General features: G+C 35.8%; 1 protein-coding gene across 1 annotated transcript in view; it reads right to left on the bottom strand.

The window, feature by feature from the left end:
* Positions 1–7,482: 7,482 nt before the first annotated feature.
* The window catches only part of BEND6 (BEN domain containing 6), a 56,125-nt gene continuing 45,318 nt past the window's right edge, over positions 7,483–18,289 (bottom strand). The window contains exon 7 of the mRNA XM_045542232.1: positions 7,483–8,742. The gene's annotated coding sequence lies outside the window, so the exon portion shown is untranslated. The remainder of the gene's footprint in view (positions 8,743–18,289) is intronic.

Raw genomic sequence — 18,289 nt, 5'->3', positions numbered from 1 at the left:
TCCTTCAATATTTGGTACGTAATATCTTCAGAGCTGTTATTTCATATGTTTTATACAGTGTTTTAGTTGTTTCAGGTGGGAGGGTAAATCCATTCCCCATTATTTCATCTAGATCCAAAGCAGTAATCTCAGTGAAATAGTTGTTCTGCCCGGAAATGGGTACTTTCACTCTGGTGGGTCTTTAGTGTGTGTGGTTGAGCCAATCTAATTAGGAGGTGGGCAAGGTGTGAAATTTATTGTTGTCATGCTCCTCCCTCGGTGGATAACAGGCTTCAGATTCCTTACCTTGTGCTTAGGGTGGGGGCTGGTTTCCTAGAGGGTTTATCTCGGTGTCTACTCCAACCTCAACTTTAGGTCTTCTCTATTGGTATGTGTTAGAGAGCGTCTCTCCCCCACGTTCTTCCCCTCTTCCAGCAGTCTAGGAGTAGACTGCTGCTGCCTGTTATTTGATACTTGTTATCCTGGTTATTGGATATAGACAGGTGGCATTCTCTGTGCTAATTAAGACTATTTCAGTAAACTATGTCCCTGAGTCTCATAGATGGGGAATTCTCAGTGATCCAGCTTTGCTCCCCAGCTATAGATATGAGCCCAACAAATGCTTTATTTCCCTGCATGGTAAGTGGAGGGTTTTTTTCCCTTTTTCTTTCTCTTACCTGCAATAGGACTTCACCAAGGCCCTGAGGGTGTTAGAGTTTCATGCCTTTTTCCCAGGAGCTGAAGATGTTTGTTTCATAGGAGACAGAAGGATGAAGGATCCACTGAAGGAACTTCTTGCCTTTTCTACAAGAGCTTCTCCTCTCTCCCACCCTTCTCCACCATCTCCCCAACCCCCACCTGTCATACAAGAGATGCTTTCTCAGAACTGTCACTCTGCCTCTGATCTTTTTGTGAATACCCAGGGAAGTCCATGGAGAGAAGACTGTGAATGGATGTGAATTCTCCTTGTGATCATGGCCTCAGAGAGTCCTATATTCTCTTTCTAGCCCACACTCAACCTTTAGTGATGTGTTAGAACTTTTAGCTGAAGTCTTCTTACCGCTGTCCAGCAGCTTCTGCTCCAGGTGAACAAGTGCTCACATCTCATCTCTCCTTGGAGATGCCTGTCTTTCCTTAAATGTCCAGTTAGTAGCTCTGAAACCTCAGGTCTTATAATAGATAAATTAAAGAAAATTTGTAAATTTGGAGATTGTCTGGCTTTCTTGTTGTTGTTATTGCTGTTGTAAGGGGGAGAGTGTACTCTCTCCAGCTTTCTACATCCTAAGTGGAAGTCAGAAGTATCTATGATTTCACATTTATAGAAAAATTGCAAGACTAATACAAAGAATTCCCATAAACATTTCACAGTTTCTTGAATGTTTAACATTTTATAGCATTTGCTTTATTATTTTCCCTCCCTACACACTTCAATCTCTCTATGTCTCTATGTCTAGAGATACATATTATCTACATAGATACATAGACACACATTTATACACACACATTTTTTGACCCTGAAGAGTGGGCTGTGTATATGATGCCCCTTTATTCTTTAATACTTCATTGTATATTTCCTAAGAAACAGAATATTCTATAACATAAGCATAATACAATTATCAAAATAATGAATTTGTATTATGTCATGCTTTTATTTAATCTACAGTCCATATTTCATTTTGTCAATTGTCCCAGTAATATTCTTTATGGTATTTTCCCTCCAGAACAAGATCCAGTCCACTATCACATAATACACTTTATTTTCATAACTCTTTGTTCTTTTTGAATCTACAACAGTCTTTCAGCTTTTCCTTGTCTTTCATGACATTGACATTTGTGAAGAATTTAGACCAGTTATTTTATAGAATGTTCCTCAGTTTGAAATTGTCAGTGTTTTCTCATTATCAAATTCAGGTTATACCCCTCTGGACAGAAAACTGCTTAGGTGATCGTGTGTTGCTTTTAGGGAATCACATCTTCAAACATGTGATGTCTGTCTGTGCATTACTGATGATAAGGGACTTACCTGGTCAAGGTATTTTCCACTTTCTTCCACTTTTTCCACTGCACAGGTATATACTTCTCCTTGCAATTTATAAGCAATGTGTAGGGTAATACTTTGAGACCGTGTAAATATACTCTCCTCATGAAACTTACGCTTTAAGATTTGGCATCCTCTGATTATTCTTTGTAGAACAAATCTTTACTATGAAAGTTGAAAAATAATAATTTTTTAATTCTACTCTTCTAATACATTCAGTTGGAATTCTATTAATACTATAATAAATTTGTATAATATCTTCCCTTCCTCACTTATGGATTTATCTATTCATTATCATTATGGATTTCTATTTAATTTAATGGGTTATAATCCATTACTGTTCTAATTTATTTTATTTTATTATTATTATTTTTTTAGAGACAAGGTCTCACTCTGTCACCCAGGCTGGAGTGCAGTGGCATGATCATAGCTCACTGCAGCCTTGAACTCCTGGGCACAAGTGATCCTCTTGCCTCAACCTCCCAAGTAGCTGGGACTATAGGCATGTGCCACTATGCCTGCATAATTTTAAAAAAAAAATTTTTTTTTCATAGAGACAGTGTCTTGCTATGTTACCTAAGCTTGTCTCAAACTCCTGGCCTCAAGTGGTCCTCTCACCCCAGCCTCCCAAAGCACTGGGATTACAGGCATGAGCCACTGCACCCAGCCCTGATTTATTTTGATGTTCAGTTTGCCCCAGATTTGGCCAGTTGGAGTCCCTTTTGCTGGCTCTTGTGATCATAATTTTTTGAGCAGTTTCTTACTTTCTGGCATAACAAAATGTTCCAGACACATCTTGTGCCTCCTTTGCCACAGCCCTGAAATCAGCCATTTAGTTTTAGCTCTAAATGGTATTTAGAAACCAAGACCTGAATATTAGTGAACTCACTATCACCGAGCTGTTGCACAGCCATTAATTTATTCTGAATCGAGCCCCTTTCTTCTCTAGGACATTTACAGAGGATTCTGAGGTTTGTTGTAGCTTAGATCAAGGAGTACTCTGCCACACAATCTTTTGTTTACACAATTAATTTAAAATTTCACATTTAAATTCATTTATAAAGTAGGTGGACATGCTGTGGAGTTATCTGTACTTGGATCCACTCCAGAATATTGCCTAAAAATTATTACAAGATGATCTTTTAAGTCTCCGTCGGCTTCCCCTTAACATTTGTTTACAAGAATGAATCAGTTTCTAGTCTATTTTAGGTGGGAAGATTTGCAATATGGACTTTAAAATAGTTAATCCAATTACCTGAGCATTTTTTAGCATAGGCATATCTCATTTTATTGTGCTTCACTTTATGTGCTTCACAGATATTGCATTTTTACAAATTGAAGGTGTGTGATGGCCCTCCATCAAGCAAGTCCATCAGCACCATTTCCCACCAGCATGTGCTTACTTCATGTCTCTGTGTCACATTTTGGTAATTCGCATGATATTTCAAACTTTTCAGTGTAGCTATATCTGTTATGGAGATCTGTGGTCAGTAATCTCTGATATTACTATTGTCATTATTTTGGGGCTCCACAAACCATGCTCCTGTAAGATGGCAAACTTAATCAATAAATGTGTGTGTTCTGACTGCTCTGCCGACCAGCCATTCCCTGTCTCTCTCCCTCTTCTTGGGCCTCTGTATCCCCTCAGAGACAACAATATTGAAATTAACCCTATAATACCCTCTAAGGATTACAGTGAAAGGAAAAGTTGCACATCTCTCACTTTAAATCAAAAGTTAGGCCTCTTGCACCAAACAGCCACATTGTGAATGCAAAGGAAAAGTTCTGGAAGGAGATTAAAAGTGCCACACCAGGGAACATGTGAATGATAAAAAATTGAAAGAGCCTTGTTGCTGATATGGAGAAAGCTATGGTGGTCTGGATAGAAGATCAAACCAGGACAGCATTCCCTTAAGCCAAAGCCTAATCCAGGACAATAGTAATTAAAATTTTCAGAGAGATAAAGATAGTTATCTTAGTCAGCTTGGGCTACTATAACAGAATACCATAGACTAGATGGCTTATAAACAACAGAAATTTATCTTTCCCAGTTCTGGAGGACGCTGGGTAGTCCAAGATGAAGGTGCCAGCAGATTCAAGGTCTGGCTAGGGTCTGCTTCCTGGTCCACACAGACAGCCATCTTTTTGCTGTGTCCTTACCTGGCAGAAGGGGCGAGGGATCTCTCTGGGGCCTCTTTTATAAGGACACTAATTCTATTCTACCCTCACGACCTAATTATCTCCCAAAGGCTCCATGTCCAAATACCCTCACATTAGGGATTAAGTTTCAATGTATAAATTTGTGGTGGGAGGTGGGATACATTCAATCTATGGCAATACAGCATGCACATATTAATATAAGCCTATAATTTTCTGAAAAAAGAATAATGTATAAACAAAAACAACTCTTAGAAATTAGAATTTTGATGGTTGAAATTAAAAACTTAATAGATTATTTTGAGGATATATAACAAAGAAAATCTTGCAGAAAGCAGAAAAAAGAAATAAGCAAGGAGATTAAAAACTGTAAGGAGGCCGGGCATGGTGGCTCAAGCCTACTAATCCCAGCACTTTGGGAGGTTGAGGAAGGAGGATTGCTTGAGGCCAGGAGACAGAGACCAGCCTGAACAATGTGGCAATACTGTCTCTACCAAAAATAGAAAAATTAGCCAGGCATGGTGGTGCATGCCTATAGTCCTAGCTACTTGGGAGGCTGAGGCAGGAGGATCACTTGAGCCAAAGAGTTTGAGGATGCAGTGAGCTATGATGATGCCTTCACATTCTAGCATAGGCAACAGAGCAAGACCCTGTCTCAAAAAAACAAACAAAACAAAACAAAGAAAATTGTAAAGAGACTAAGGTGATGAATATATGATAATTAATTTCACAAATTAATTGGAATACTGGAAATAGATCTACTATCTATCTCCAGAATTAAAGGATACAAGTATCTAGTTTGAAAGGCCCCACCATGAGTCCAGCACAATGAATAAAAATGGATACACAACAAAGCACATTTTCATCAAATTCTAGTGTATCAAGGAAAGAGAAAATTAACAGGGCCTCAGGGAGAATGGATAAACATATTCTAAATAACAGAATGATAATTAGAAAGACATTAGGCTTTATGGTAGCATAGGTTGCCAGATTTAGCAAATAAAAATACAGAATACTCAGTTAAATTTGAATTTCATATGTATGAATAATTATTTAGTGTAAGTATATTCCAAATATTACATGGGATATATTTATACTAAAAATATTCACATTTCATCTGATTCAAATTTAACTGGGCATCCATATTTTATCCAGCAATCCTGCAGTAGCAACACTGGATCTACCTCTTGCATATGAACATGTCAGTAGACTTACTTACCTTTTTCTTCCTCTAAGAAATAAAAAAAAAAACCAAGAAGGAGAAATAAAAACAGAATGACAACAATAACAACAATAATAAAACACTGCTTAGCAAAGTAAGTGACAGAAAACCTGCAGAATCCAAAGATTTTTTAAAAATTGCTAAAAGAAGTTAAATTGGGCAGAAAATGCAAAGGGAATGTCGAGGTGCCTCATGAGTGGTAGATCTCAGAGAACATCATACTTCCTGAAAAGGAAGAACTCACCCAGATATGCAAAATCTTTAACAAATCTAACAACTGAATGAGCCCAGGGCTGTCGCAAGCTGAGCTTCAGCAGAAGTCACGAGGTTGGGATGCAGAGAGAAAAGTACCTAGAGGGCTCTTAGCAGCACATTTCAGAAAGGTGCAGCAAAAACATACTCCTTGAAGGTTAAAAAGGCTCACCTGGAGGTACAGGAGTTCTATCCTTTGCAGCTGCTGAAGGGCCTGGGGAATGCAGGGCTGGTGACAGAAACCCTTCCACATTCAGCGTGGATCAGAGAAACAGAGGGAGTTTAGCTACACACAAAAAAATTTTCCAGAAAAGCCATACCCACCAGAATCAGTGGTCTCTTTGGCAGCAAAAAGAGGCCTTTGGAAGATTTGAAGCCTAAAAGGAAGTCCCCAGTCCTCCCACCACCTGAGAATCCACCTGCAACTTGCTGGTCCAGGAAAATCCATGTCATTAAAAAAGAGATGTTCAAGGAAAGCTATGGTACAGTATCAATACAAGATTTTATAAGAAAAAAAATGTGAGAAAGAGCTGCAAAATTGATGAATGCATGAAAAACATTCACAAGAAAAATGTCATCGCAGAACTGATGATAATGCTGACCACACATCCACCACAGGGTAAAATTCTTAATGAAATGATTACCTCCACGCAGGAAAACCACAGAACACACAAGCAGGAAGCCACTTTTTAGCACTTTTGCTAGACTACCTTTGGATTAAGAATGTCCTTCTCATTCCAAGAATATAAAAATATGAACATATTTAAATTTTTTTATCTGAGTCCATTTTCTGGTTTTTATTAATCTGAAATTCTTTATGTTAACATGGTTTGAAGTAGGAATGTAACAATTTTTTCCAGCTACCAGGTGTCGTAGCATCAGATTCAGTTAATCTGAATAAACCTTCCTTTCCCTACTTATTAAGGATTCTGTTTTAATTATATTCTAAAGTCTTATATATGTGAATACATAATATATGTGTATGTATGTGCATACATGTATGTGAATTGCTTTCTGGACACTATTTGGTTTTATTAGTTTTCTTATTTTCTAACTCGTTTAGACCAATATACAAAGATGGATCAAAAATATGTTTATTCTGCCGGACGTGGTGGCTCAGGCCTATAATCCTAGCCCTCTGGGAGGCCGAGGCGGGTGGATTGCTCAAGGTCAGGAGTTCGAGACCAGCCTGAGCGAGACCCCGTCTCTACTAAAAATAGAAAGAAATTATCTGGACAACTAAAAATATATATAGAAAAAAATTAGCTGGGCATGGTGGCGCATGCCTGTAGTCCCAGCTACTCGGGAGGCTGAGGCAGTAGGATCGCTTAAGCCCAGGAGTTTGAGGTTGCTGTGAGCTAGGCTGACACCACGGCACTCACTCTAGCCCAGGCAACACAGTGAGACTCTGTCTCAAAAAAAAAAAAAAAAAAAGTTTATTCTATTATCTGTAAAGATATCAACATAATTCAAAATACTTTTAAAAAAGATCATACAATTCCTGTTGAATAATACTGTTATGTTTTGCAAAGGCTATTTGCCTTTATATTAATATAAATAGTAGGCAGAATCTATAGTATCTAGTAGCGTTTTTTAAAAGCAACATCTTAGTAAGATTATCCATTTTCAATAAAAATATTAAATTTATTTACTTTCCTGAACATTGTCTATGTATCCTACATAGCACGACACTTTATAAGAAAAATAACCTAGAGCCAAATAGTCGAATTATGATAATAATATTCCAATATGTGGGTGAAGAAGCCGTCATCCTCAAAAAAAAATTTTTCCCTGAATTTTATACATTAATAAAGAAACAAGAAAATGCCTTTTGTCTTTTCAGTGGGATTTATTTATGTTTAAGTAAAAGTAGCAAATGTTACATAAGTTATTTCTGTAAGAACATTTATTTTAAACAACCACATTGTTATCAAGCAACATTTATGGAATGTTCCCTGGGTCCAGGATACTGAACTTTGTAACTATTGTAGCATTCTCTTTTCCGAGTTTAAACATGACTTTGTGCACTGAAGAAGGATGGCTTCCCATTGTAGAGTTGTCATGTGTGACAACCTGACTTTATGCAAGAAGCCTTGGGTTGAAGAATGTTTTATCTTCAGTCAATTTCCAAAATGATTTTGTGTGTGTGAGTGATTATCAAACCCATATGATTTTTTTCAATTCATTCTTCTGCTACAATGAAAATAAACCAGTTAAAACTGACCAGTGTAGCAATATAATTAACCAAATATACATGATGTTGTATCATGTATAGGATGTTTTAGGTGATATTGATGTTTTATATTACACATCTGTAGTTAATATACTTTGGGCAATAAAAAGTTAAAACATGTCTGGTAAACAAACAAAAAGAATATTCTGAAAATTGATGCATTGTTTTAACAGTCCCCCAAACTTGGGTTTATTTGCTTTCTGGGTGTGTGGTAGAATGTCATATTAAAATAAAAAAATCTTGCTGACAGCATTTTTTGTATTCCTATTTTATACATTTTTAGGTAACAGAATAATCCTGTAATTTTATTGCTAAAACATTGTTACTCAGTTAGTCATGAGTATCAGATTTTAGGCTGAATTTGCTGCTCTCATATATGTGAACCTTGATTATTTCACTGTTTACTTTCCCAAACATGTGCTTATGGTAAAGATCCAAAAACTGTAATGGGGAGTCATTGGTAATAAATGTACAATGATTGGTTAGGACAATTAACTAATATTAAAGGTTGAAGTTTTTGTTACTATGATAAGAGCTCTGACTATCCTGTTAAGTTAGCTGTACAGAGAAGTATTTGGGGATCAGGAAATGCATATTTCCAAAAAAACCATATTGCATGCTTATTTGGCTGGGAGAAATTCTCTGGTTTGATGCATCACTGGTATTTAGGGTGGAATCTACATGCAGCTTCTTCAGCAAGCTTGTTGGTCCGTCAGGGAGCCCAGCAATGTTACAGATGTCCTACAGCCTGTCACTGCATATATCTCTCTGTGCTCATTCCCAAGAAGATTGTAGATTCTCCAACAAAATCCAATGCTAGATTTAGAACTGAAGGAGCTTTGTTTCAGATACCTGTAATACCTATAAAAAGCAAATTTCAAAAAATAGGGAAAACTTATGTTAAAGGTTTTATAGTATTTTTAACAGTTGTATGATTTATTTTTGTATTTACTACAATTTTGTATTAAAAATACAAATTATTCAGGGACTTCTGATTCCAAAATGGTGCCACAGAAGCAAGCTGACTTTACTCTCTCTCACAAAAATCCAAAAACAAATATATAGTACCAAGATTGTCACCAGCAATATCCCAGAACTCAAATATGAGGAATGAAACAGTTCCCAGGGCCACAGAGAAGTGAACAGACTCTGAGCAGACAGTAAGAGAATCAGACTTCCATATCCATGACACCTCCCCTCCCAATCTCTCCAGCAGCAAGCATGAGTAAAATTTCTGGGCAACTCATGGTTTCTACACGGGAAAAAGCAAGATCAAGTTGGGCAACCAGCTTCTCTAACCTTCTTAGGTTCCCTGGCAGGAGACCTGTCCCTGCCTCAACCCATGGGAAGCATCAGGAGTGCCTAAAGGGAAAAATATCCCTGAGGACAGCCAGAGACAAATGAGAGAGGTAGGACCACCATCCCCAGCCCTGGAAACTCTGGTCTGTAACTCAGCAAAAGGAGACACCAAATCAGAAGGGCTGTTCAGCAGCACCATGCTGTAGGACTGTGGTCTCCCACTCCCAGGCCACAGATTGGTATCAGTCCAGGGCCTGTTAGGAACCTGGCCTCACAGCAGGAGGTGAGTGGGAGGTGAGCAAGTGAGGCTTCATCTGTATTTACAGCCGCTTCCCATTGCTAGCATCACCGTGCAAGCTCCGCTTCCTGTCAGATCAGTGACGGCATTAGATTCTCATAGGAGCACGAACCATACTGTAAACTGCACATGTGAGGGGGATCTAGGTTGTGTGCTCCTTATGAGAATCTAATGGCTGATGATCTGAGCTGGGGCTGAGGCAGTGATGCAAGTGCTGGGGAGTGGCAGCAAATACAGATTATCATTAGCAGAGAGGTTTGACTGCACAATAAATGTAATGTGCTTGAATCATCCCCAAACTATCCCCTCCACCCTCCAGGCCATGGAAAAATTTTCTTCCATAAAAATCACTCCCTGGTGCCAAAATAGGTGGGGGCCGCTGCTGTAGGAGGTTTCCTACAATTGAGGCAAATCTTAGATTAAGGTTCCGTCTAGTACTAGAAGGAGGCTGCAACTTAGCAGGGGGAAAAAAAGAAAGAAAATCAAGTGGTAAATTACAAAGAATCTCTAAGCAAACATATCCAATAAAAACCAAAACAAGCCAGACCAGGAAGACTGGAATAAATAGTCCTTCAATACAAAGACATAGATATACATCCACAAGAAGCAACAGCAAACAGAGAACCATAACTTCCTCAAATCAACAAAGCAAGAAACCAGTGACCGACCCTGATGAGCCAGTGGTATGTGAAATCTCTGACCAAGAATTCAAAATGGCAGTTTTAAGGAAACTCAGTGATCTTCAAGATAACACAGAAAAACAATTCAGAAATTTATCAGAGAAATTTAACAAAGATACTGAAATTTTAAAAACCCAGAAATCCTGAAACTGAGAAATACATTTGCAAAACTGAAAGATTCATTACAGACTCTCAACAGCAGAATGAATCAAAGAATCAGTGAGCTTGGAGACAGGCTATGTGAAAATACACAGAAGAAAAAAAGAAAGAAGAAAGAAAAGGGAAAACATAGCCTACATGATATAGAAAATTATGTCAAAAGACCAAATAACAGAAATATTGGTATTCAAGATGGAGTTGAGCAAAAGCAAAGGACAGAAACCTTATTCAAAGAAATAATAACAGAAAGTTTTCCAAAACATGAGGAATAGAGAAATATCCTGGTATGGGAAGGTCAGAGAACACCAAGCAGATTCAACCCAAATAAGACTACTAAAGATATACTTAGAAAAACCTAAAGACTCCAACCAAAAAACTGTTAAAATTGATAAATGAATTCAGTAAAGTTGCAGAATACAAAATCAACATATAAAAATCAGTAGCATGTATATACACTAACAACAAACAATCTCAAAAAGAAATCAAGAAAGCAATACCATTTACAATAGCTAAAAAGAATATAAACTATCTAGAAATCAATTTAACCAAAGAAGTTCAAGATATATACAAGTAAAACTATAAAACACTCCTGAAAGAAATTGAAGAGGACACAAAAAATGGAAAGATATTCCATGCTTATGGATTTTTGGAAGAATTAATAATTTAAAATGACAATATGAAGCAAACCAATTTACATATTTAATGTAATCCCTATCAAAATACCAATGATATTTTTCACAGAAATAGAAAAATCAATCCTAAAATTTATATGAAACTATAAAAGACCCCAAATTGCCAAAGCAATCCTGAACAAAGCTGGAGGTATCTCACTACTTAGCTTCAAAATATACTACAAAGCAATAGTAACCAAAGCAGCATGGTACTGCTATAAAAACAGATACATAGACTAGTGGAACAGAATAGAGAATGGAGATATAAATCAATACATCTACAGTAGACTCATTTTCGACAAAACTGTCAAGAACCTACGATGGGGAAAAGGATAGTCTCTTCAATAAATGGTGCTGGGAAAACTGTATAACCATAGGCAGAAAAATGAAACTAGGCCATCACCTCTCACCATATACAAAAACAAATCAAATCACAATGAGATATCACCTAACCCAAGTTAAAATGGCTTTTATTAAAAAGACAGGGAATAGCAAATGCTAGTGAGGATGTAGAGAAAGAACCCTCGTACACTGTTGGTAGGAATGAAAATTAGTATATTCACTATGGAAAACTATATGGAGTTTCCTCAGAAAACTAAAAATAGAACTACCATATGATCCAGCAATTCCACTACTGACTATATATCCAAAAGAAGGGAAACCAATACATCAAAGAGATATCTGTACTCCCATGTTTATTGCAGCACTATTCACAATGGCTGAAATACAGAATCAACCTATGTGTCAATGGTTGATGGATAATGTGGTATATATACACAATGGAATATTATTATTCAGCCATAAAAAAGAATGAAATCCTGTTATTTGCAGCAATGTGGATGGAACTGGAGGTCATTACATTAAGTGAAATAAGCCAACAAGCACAGAAAGAAAAATATTGCATGTTCTTAATCATATACAGGAGTTTAAAAAGTGCATCTCATGAAGATGGAGAGGAGATTGGTGGTTACCAGAAGCTCGGAAGGGTAATAGGGAGAGAAGAATGAAGAAAGCTTGATTAATGGGTACAAATACACAGTGTGATAAAAGAAATAAGACCTATGTTTGATAGATCAGTAGGGTGACTATAGTTTATAATAATCTATTGTATATTTCAAAATAGCTAGACGAGAGTAATTTGAATATTTCTAGCATGAAGAAAAGACAAATATTTAAGGTAATAGATATCTCAATTACACTGAATTGATCTTTACTAATTTTATGAATGTATTAAGTTATCACATATACCCTGAAAATATATACATCTGTTATGTATCAATAAAAAATAAAATTATAAAAAATATAAATTGTTAATAAGAACTATTACTATTGAGGTAGCTTAGGAATTATCTTATGATTTATTCAGAGAAATTCCAGCATAGAAAAACGTCAAAGTATTTTACATTTATGTTTATCTCAAATGACTTTTAAAAAATTTTTTATTCAGTAAATTAAAAAACACACAAAGTAAAATAAACAACCCCCACATACCCATCAACCAACCATCTTTAAAAATTATCAATGATTCTGTCATTCTTCAGTAATGTGTATTGATTATTTATTAATTGCTTATTAATTTCCCAAACTTGCTTTATCTATTTCAACACTCCGAAAAACCAAATGAGCTCAGGCAGAGGTAGAATTACTGTGAGGGTAATAGAGCTTACTTACATGGGTACCTTTCAAAAAAGGGGCCATAACAATACATCTTCACATGTATACATATTTTGTTAAATTTGCAAAAATTATATATTTCACCCGTAATCTGTTAAGACTGCTGTGTCATTCCATTTCAACTGCCTCTCCTTCTAACTTTCTCATCCTGTTGTAACCACGGAATGGCAGTGGGCATTTGTGAGATCTTGTTAAAAGTTGACTGGGATGTATTTATGTACCTTGCAATCTCCTCCATGTATAGTTACACTATTGTAGGCCATCTCAGTTTGGAACATTTGGGAATTCTCCGAATATGGTCAATTCAAAGAATATTTAAGGGTAGCCCCTCCATAGAAAACTTGAAATGCCCTGAAATCTTTTGAATAATTAATTTATTCCAATAGATTTAGGGGGTACAAATGGTTTTTTGTTACAAGGATTAATTGTATAGTGGTGAAATCAGGGCTTTTATTGTTCCCATAATGCAAATGGTGTACGTTGTACCTCATAGGTAATTTTTCAACCCTCACCCCTCTCCCACTCTTCCTTCCCCCCTTCTGAGTCTCCAGTTTCCATTATACCACTCTGTATGACTATGCATACCCATTACTTAGCTCCCATTTATAAGTGAGAAGATGCAGTAGTTGTTTTTCCATTCCTGAGACATTTCACTTAGGATAATGGCCTCCAGCTCCATCCAAATTTCTGAAAAGACATTATTTCATATGACTGAGTAGTATTCCATGTTGTAATACATACCACATTTTCTTTATCCAATAATCTGTTGATGGGCACTTAGTTTGATTCCATATCTTTGCAATTGTGAATTGCTCTGATAAACATATGAGTTCATGTGCCTTTTTTTTTTTAAATATAATGACTTCTTTTCCTTTGGGTAGATACCTAGCAGTAGGATTGCTGGATCAAAGGATAGGTCTACTTTTAGTTCTTTGAGGAATCTCCACACTGTTATTCACAGAAGTTGTACTAATTTACATTCCCATCAATGGTGTATAAGCATTCTCTTTTCACTGCATTCATGCCAACAGTTATTGCTTTTTGACTTTTTAATAATGGCCATTGTTACAGGGGTAATGTGGTATCTCACTGTGGTTTTAATTTGCATTTCCAGTATAATTAGTGATATTGAGCATATTTCATATATTTGTTGGTCATTTGTATATTTTCCTTTGAAAAATGTCTGTTCATGTCTTTTCCCACTTTTTTATGGAGTTATTTGGTTTTTTTCTTGCTGATTTGTTTGAGTTCCTTGTAGAATCTAGATATTAGTCCTTGCTTAGATGTGTGGTCTGTGAATATTTTCTCCCCTTTTGTAGATTGTCTGTTTACTCTGTTGATAATTTATTTTGCTGTGCAGAAGCTTTTTAGTTTAAGTTTCATTTATTTATTTTTGTTTTTGTCATATTTGCTTTTGGAGTCTTAGTCATAAATTCTTTGCCTAGGAATGTCCAGAAGAGGTTTTTCTAGGTTTTCTTCTAGAATTTTTATGCTTTCAGGCCTTACATTTAAGTCTTTAATTCATCTTGAGTTAATTTTCATATATGATAAGAGATAAGGATACAGTTTCATTCTTGTACATGAAGAATAAAATGCTCTCCAATTTTCCCAGCACCATTATTGAATAGGGTAGCCTTTCCCCAGCGTATGCTGTTGTCTGCTTTGTTGAAGATCAGTTGGTTGTAGATATATGGTTTTATTTCTGGGTTTTCTATTCTGTTCCATTGATCTATGGGTCTACTTTTATGGCATTACTATGTTTTTTGGTTACTATAGCCTTGTAGTATAATTTGAAGCTGGGTAATATAATGCCTCCAGCTTTATTCTTTTTGCTTTGGATTGCTTTGGCTATTTGAGCTCTTTTTTGATTTCATATAAAATTTAGGATTGTTTTTTCTAATTTTGCAAAAAATGACATTGATATTTTAATGGGAATTGCATTGAATCTGTAAATCACTTTGGGCAGTATGGGCATTTTAACAATATTTATTCTTCTAATCCATGAGCATGGGATGTTTTTCCATTTGTTTATATCATCTATGATTTCTTTCATCAGTGCTTTGTAGTTTTCCTTGTAGAGATCTTTCACCTCCTTGGTTAAGTATATTCCTAGGTATTATTATTATTTCTTGGCAGCTATTGTGTGTGGTACTGAGTTCTTGATTTGACTCTCAGATAGTTATTAGCATATAGAAGTGCTACTGATTTGTGTACATTAATTTTGTAACTTGAGAATTTACTGAATTTATTTATCAATTCTAGGAGTCTTCTGGAGAAGTCTTCAGGGCTTTCTAAACTTAAGATCATAGCATCAGCAAACACAGATAGCCTCACCTCCTGTTTTCCTATTTGGATGCGCTTTATTTCTTTCTCTTGCTTTATTGCTCTCGCTAGGACTTCCAATACTATGTTGAATAAAAGTGGTGAAAGTGGGCATCCTTGTCTTGTTCTGGTTCTTAGAAGGAATGTTTTTAACTTTTCCTCATTCAGTATGATGTTGGCTGTGAGTTTGTCATATACGGCTTTTATTATTTTGAGGTATATTCCTTCTATGCCTAGTTTGTTGGGAATTTTTATCATGAAGGGATGCTGGATTTTATCAAAAAAATTTTTGCATCTATTGAGATGATTGTATATATTTTTCCTTTCATATGGTTTTTGTTTTTAATTCTGTTTATGTGGTGAATCACATTTTTTGGTTTGTGTATGTTGAACCACCTTTACATCTCTGGGATGAAAACCACTTCATCATGGTGAATTATCTTTTTGATGTGCCTTTGGATTTGGTTTGCTAGTATTTTGTTGAAGATTTTTATATTTATGTTCATGAGGGATATTGTTTTTGTTGTGTTTTTTCCTTGCTTTGGTATGAGGGTGATACTGGCTTCATAGAATGAGTTAGGGAGGATTGTCTCCTTCTGGATCTTTTGGAACAGTTTCAGTAGTATAGGGGCCAGTTCTTCTTTGTAGGTCTGGTCAAATTCAGGTGTGAATCCATTTGGTCTCAGGCTATTTTTTATTGGGAGATTTTTTTTATTACTGATTCAATCTTGCTACTCATTATTTGCCTGTTCAGGATTTCTATTTCTTCCTGATTCAAGCATGGGAGGTTGTGCATATCCAGAAATTAAACAACCTGCTGCTGAATAATCTTTGGGTCAATGACAAAATCAAGATGGAAATCAAAATTCTTTGAATTGAATGACAATGGTGACACAAATTACCAAAATCTCTGGGACACAGTATAAGCAGTGCTAAGAGGAAAGTATATAGTGCTAAATGCTTATGTCAAAAAGATAGAAATGTCACAAATTAACAACCTAATGTCATACCTCAAGGAAGTAGTGTAAAAAAAAAAACAAATCCAAAGCTGGCAGAAAACAAGATATAACAAAGATCAGAGAAGAACTAAATGAAATTGAAACCACAAATAATACAAAGGACCAATGAAATGAAAAGTTGATTCTTTGAAATGATAAACAAAATTGATAGACCACTGGCTAGATTAACCAAGGAAAGAAGAGAAAGGATTCAAATAAGCTCAATCAGAAATGAAAAAAGAGATATTATAACTGACACCACAGAGATATAAAAAAACATCTGACACTACTATGAACACCTCTGTGCACACAAACTAGAAAATCTAGAGGAAATCCCCTGAAATCTTATAGTTCAGATGTAAAAGAAACTCAATGACATTTTCTCAAATTTGATAACAATCCTAAAAATTACATAGTGTTACTAACGTAGAGTTGAGAATGTGACAGAAACCTCTGTAAAATATTTTTTAAAAAAGAAATTTTCCATCAAATATGCTAGACGATAGTCTAAATTATTTTTATATTTTTCTATAGAAATGGCTATTACAAAAGTGTTGTCAAATAAAGAGTCAATCAACATGTATGCAACCAAAAAAATGAGGATAAAAATATTATAGAGTAGACTGGGTGCCGTGGCTCACATTATAATCCTAGCACTTTGGGAGGCTGAGGTGGGAGGAGTGCTTGAGGTCTTGAGTTTGAGTTTGAAATGAGCCATGGTAACACCCTGCACTCTAGCCTGGGCAACAGAGTCAGACCCTGTCTCAAAAAAAAAAAAAAAAAAAAAAACCAAAAAAACCTTGTAGAGTTGTTAATAAAAATATTATGTAATTTTCACTACATTAGGTGATGTTTGAGAAATCTGTTAACTTTTAAACATTATGTAGTTTTCATGATTTATTTTTGTCTTCTAAATTAATATGCAGAGTTGTAACTGATTGTGTGTTCATAATTTTGCATTTTTTTTTCTTAAAGATGGTTTTACAAATTTTATAAAGCTTCTGGTTCCACAAATCCTGGATCTGTCACTGAGTTACAGAGTTACAAGTTATTATCCTTGTTTAAATTGAAGTTCTGACAAGTCAAGTAATTTTTAAAATTCCCACAGTTATTAGAAGGTAGATCAGACTCTAAAACCAGACTTACTATCCCTAAAACATTAGATAAGCTTAATGGTTAATTTTGTGTCAACTTGCCCAGACCATGGTACCCAGTTGTACAGTCACATACCAGTCTAGATGTTGCTGTGAAGGTACAGTATTTTTAGATGTGATTGACATTTAAATCAGTAGACTTTGAGTAAAACAGATTATACTCCATAATATGGGTGGACCTCTTCTAATCAGTCGAAGGCCTTAAACGAAAAGACTGAAAGAAGGAATTCTGCTTCTATACTGCCTCTGAGCTCAAGACTGCAACATCAACTCTTCCCTGGGTCTTCAGCCTGCCACCCTGCCTTACATTTTCAGACTTGCCACCCCCTACAGTTGCATGAACCAATTTCTGAAAATAAATTTCTCTCTCTCACTCTCTATACATATATGTATTGCATATATATATACTGTATATATGTAATACACACATATATATCCTATTGGTTCTGTTTCTCTGAAGAACCACGATTAATACAATAAGAAACACAAAGAACTATACGCTAGTGTTGGCTGTCTATTAGTTACTAATTGTATTACCTTGTCAATTCACTTAACCTCTTTAGGCTTTAGTTTCATTATCTCCAAAATAAGGAAATCATACTAGAATCTCAGCTTTATTGACATTTTGCAGTGGGTAATTCTTTGATGTGGGAGAGATTTTCTATGCATTGTAGGATGTTTAGCAGCATCCCTGGCCTCTGTCCACTAGATGCCTGTAGTACTACCCAGTTGTGACAACCAAAAATATCTTCAGACATTTCCAAATATCCCCTGATGAGAGGGAGGGGCAAAAATCACCACCCAACCTTTAGAGCACCACTATATTAGATCGTCTTAAGTTACTTTATATACGTAGTAATATTATGTTAAAGATTATATATACTGAGGCAGCTTTGGAAATTTCAGGAGAAGCCTGTTTGATCACTTAGTGGGATATTACAGAGGTGATATCCTAATATTCTGTAATTCTTATACATAAATTTATCTTCAGCTCCTGTAAGAAGGAAGTAAAAAAAAATGGAGAAAGGCCAGAAAAATTGGTAACATCAAGCTCTTGGCATAAGAGAGCTACAGGCAACTGGAGGGCAGTCAGAAGAATTTAGGGGTTACCCTCACAGAAGTGAGCCTTAGCTGGGAAATGGTTGTCCTTTTA

Source organism: Lemur catta, chromosome 2, assembly GCF_020740605.2.
Source record: "Lemur catta isolate mLemCat1 chromosome 2, mLemCat1.pri, whole genome shotgun sequence".
NCBI lineage: Eukaryota > Metazoa > Chordata > Mammalia > Primates > Lemuridae > Lemur > Lemur catta.
Note: the sequence above shows the minus strand (reverse complement) of the source record. Positions and strands in the feature narration are given on the sequence as shown.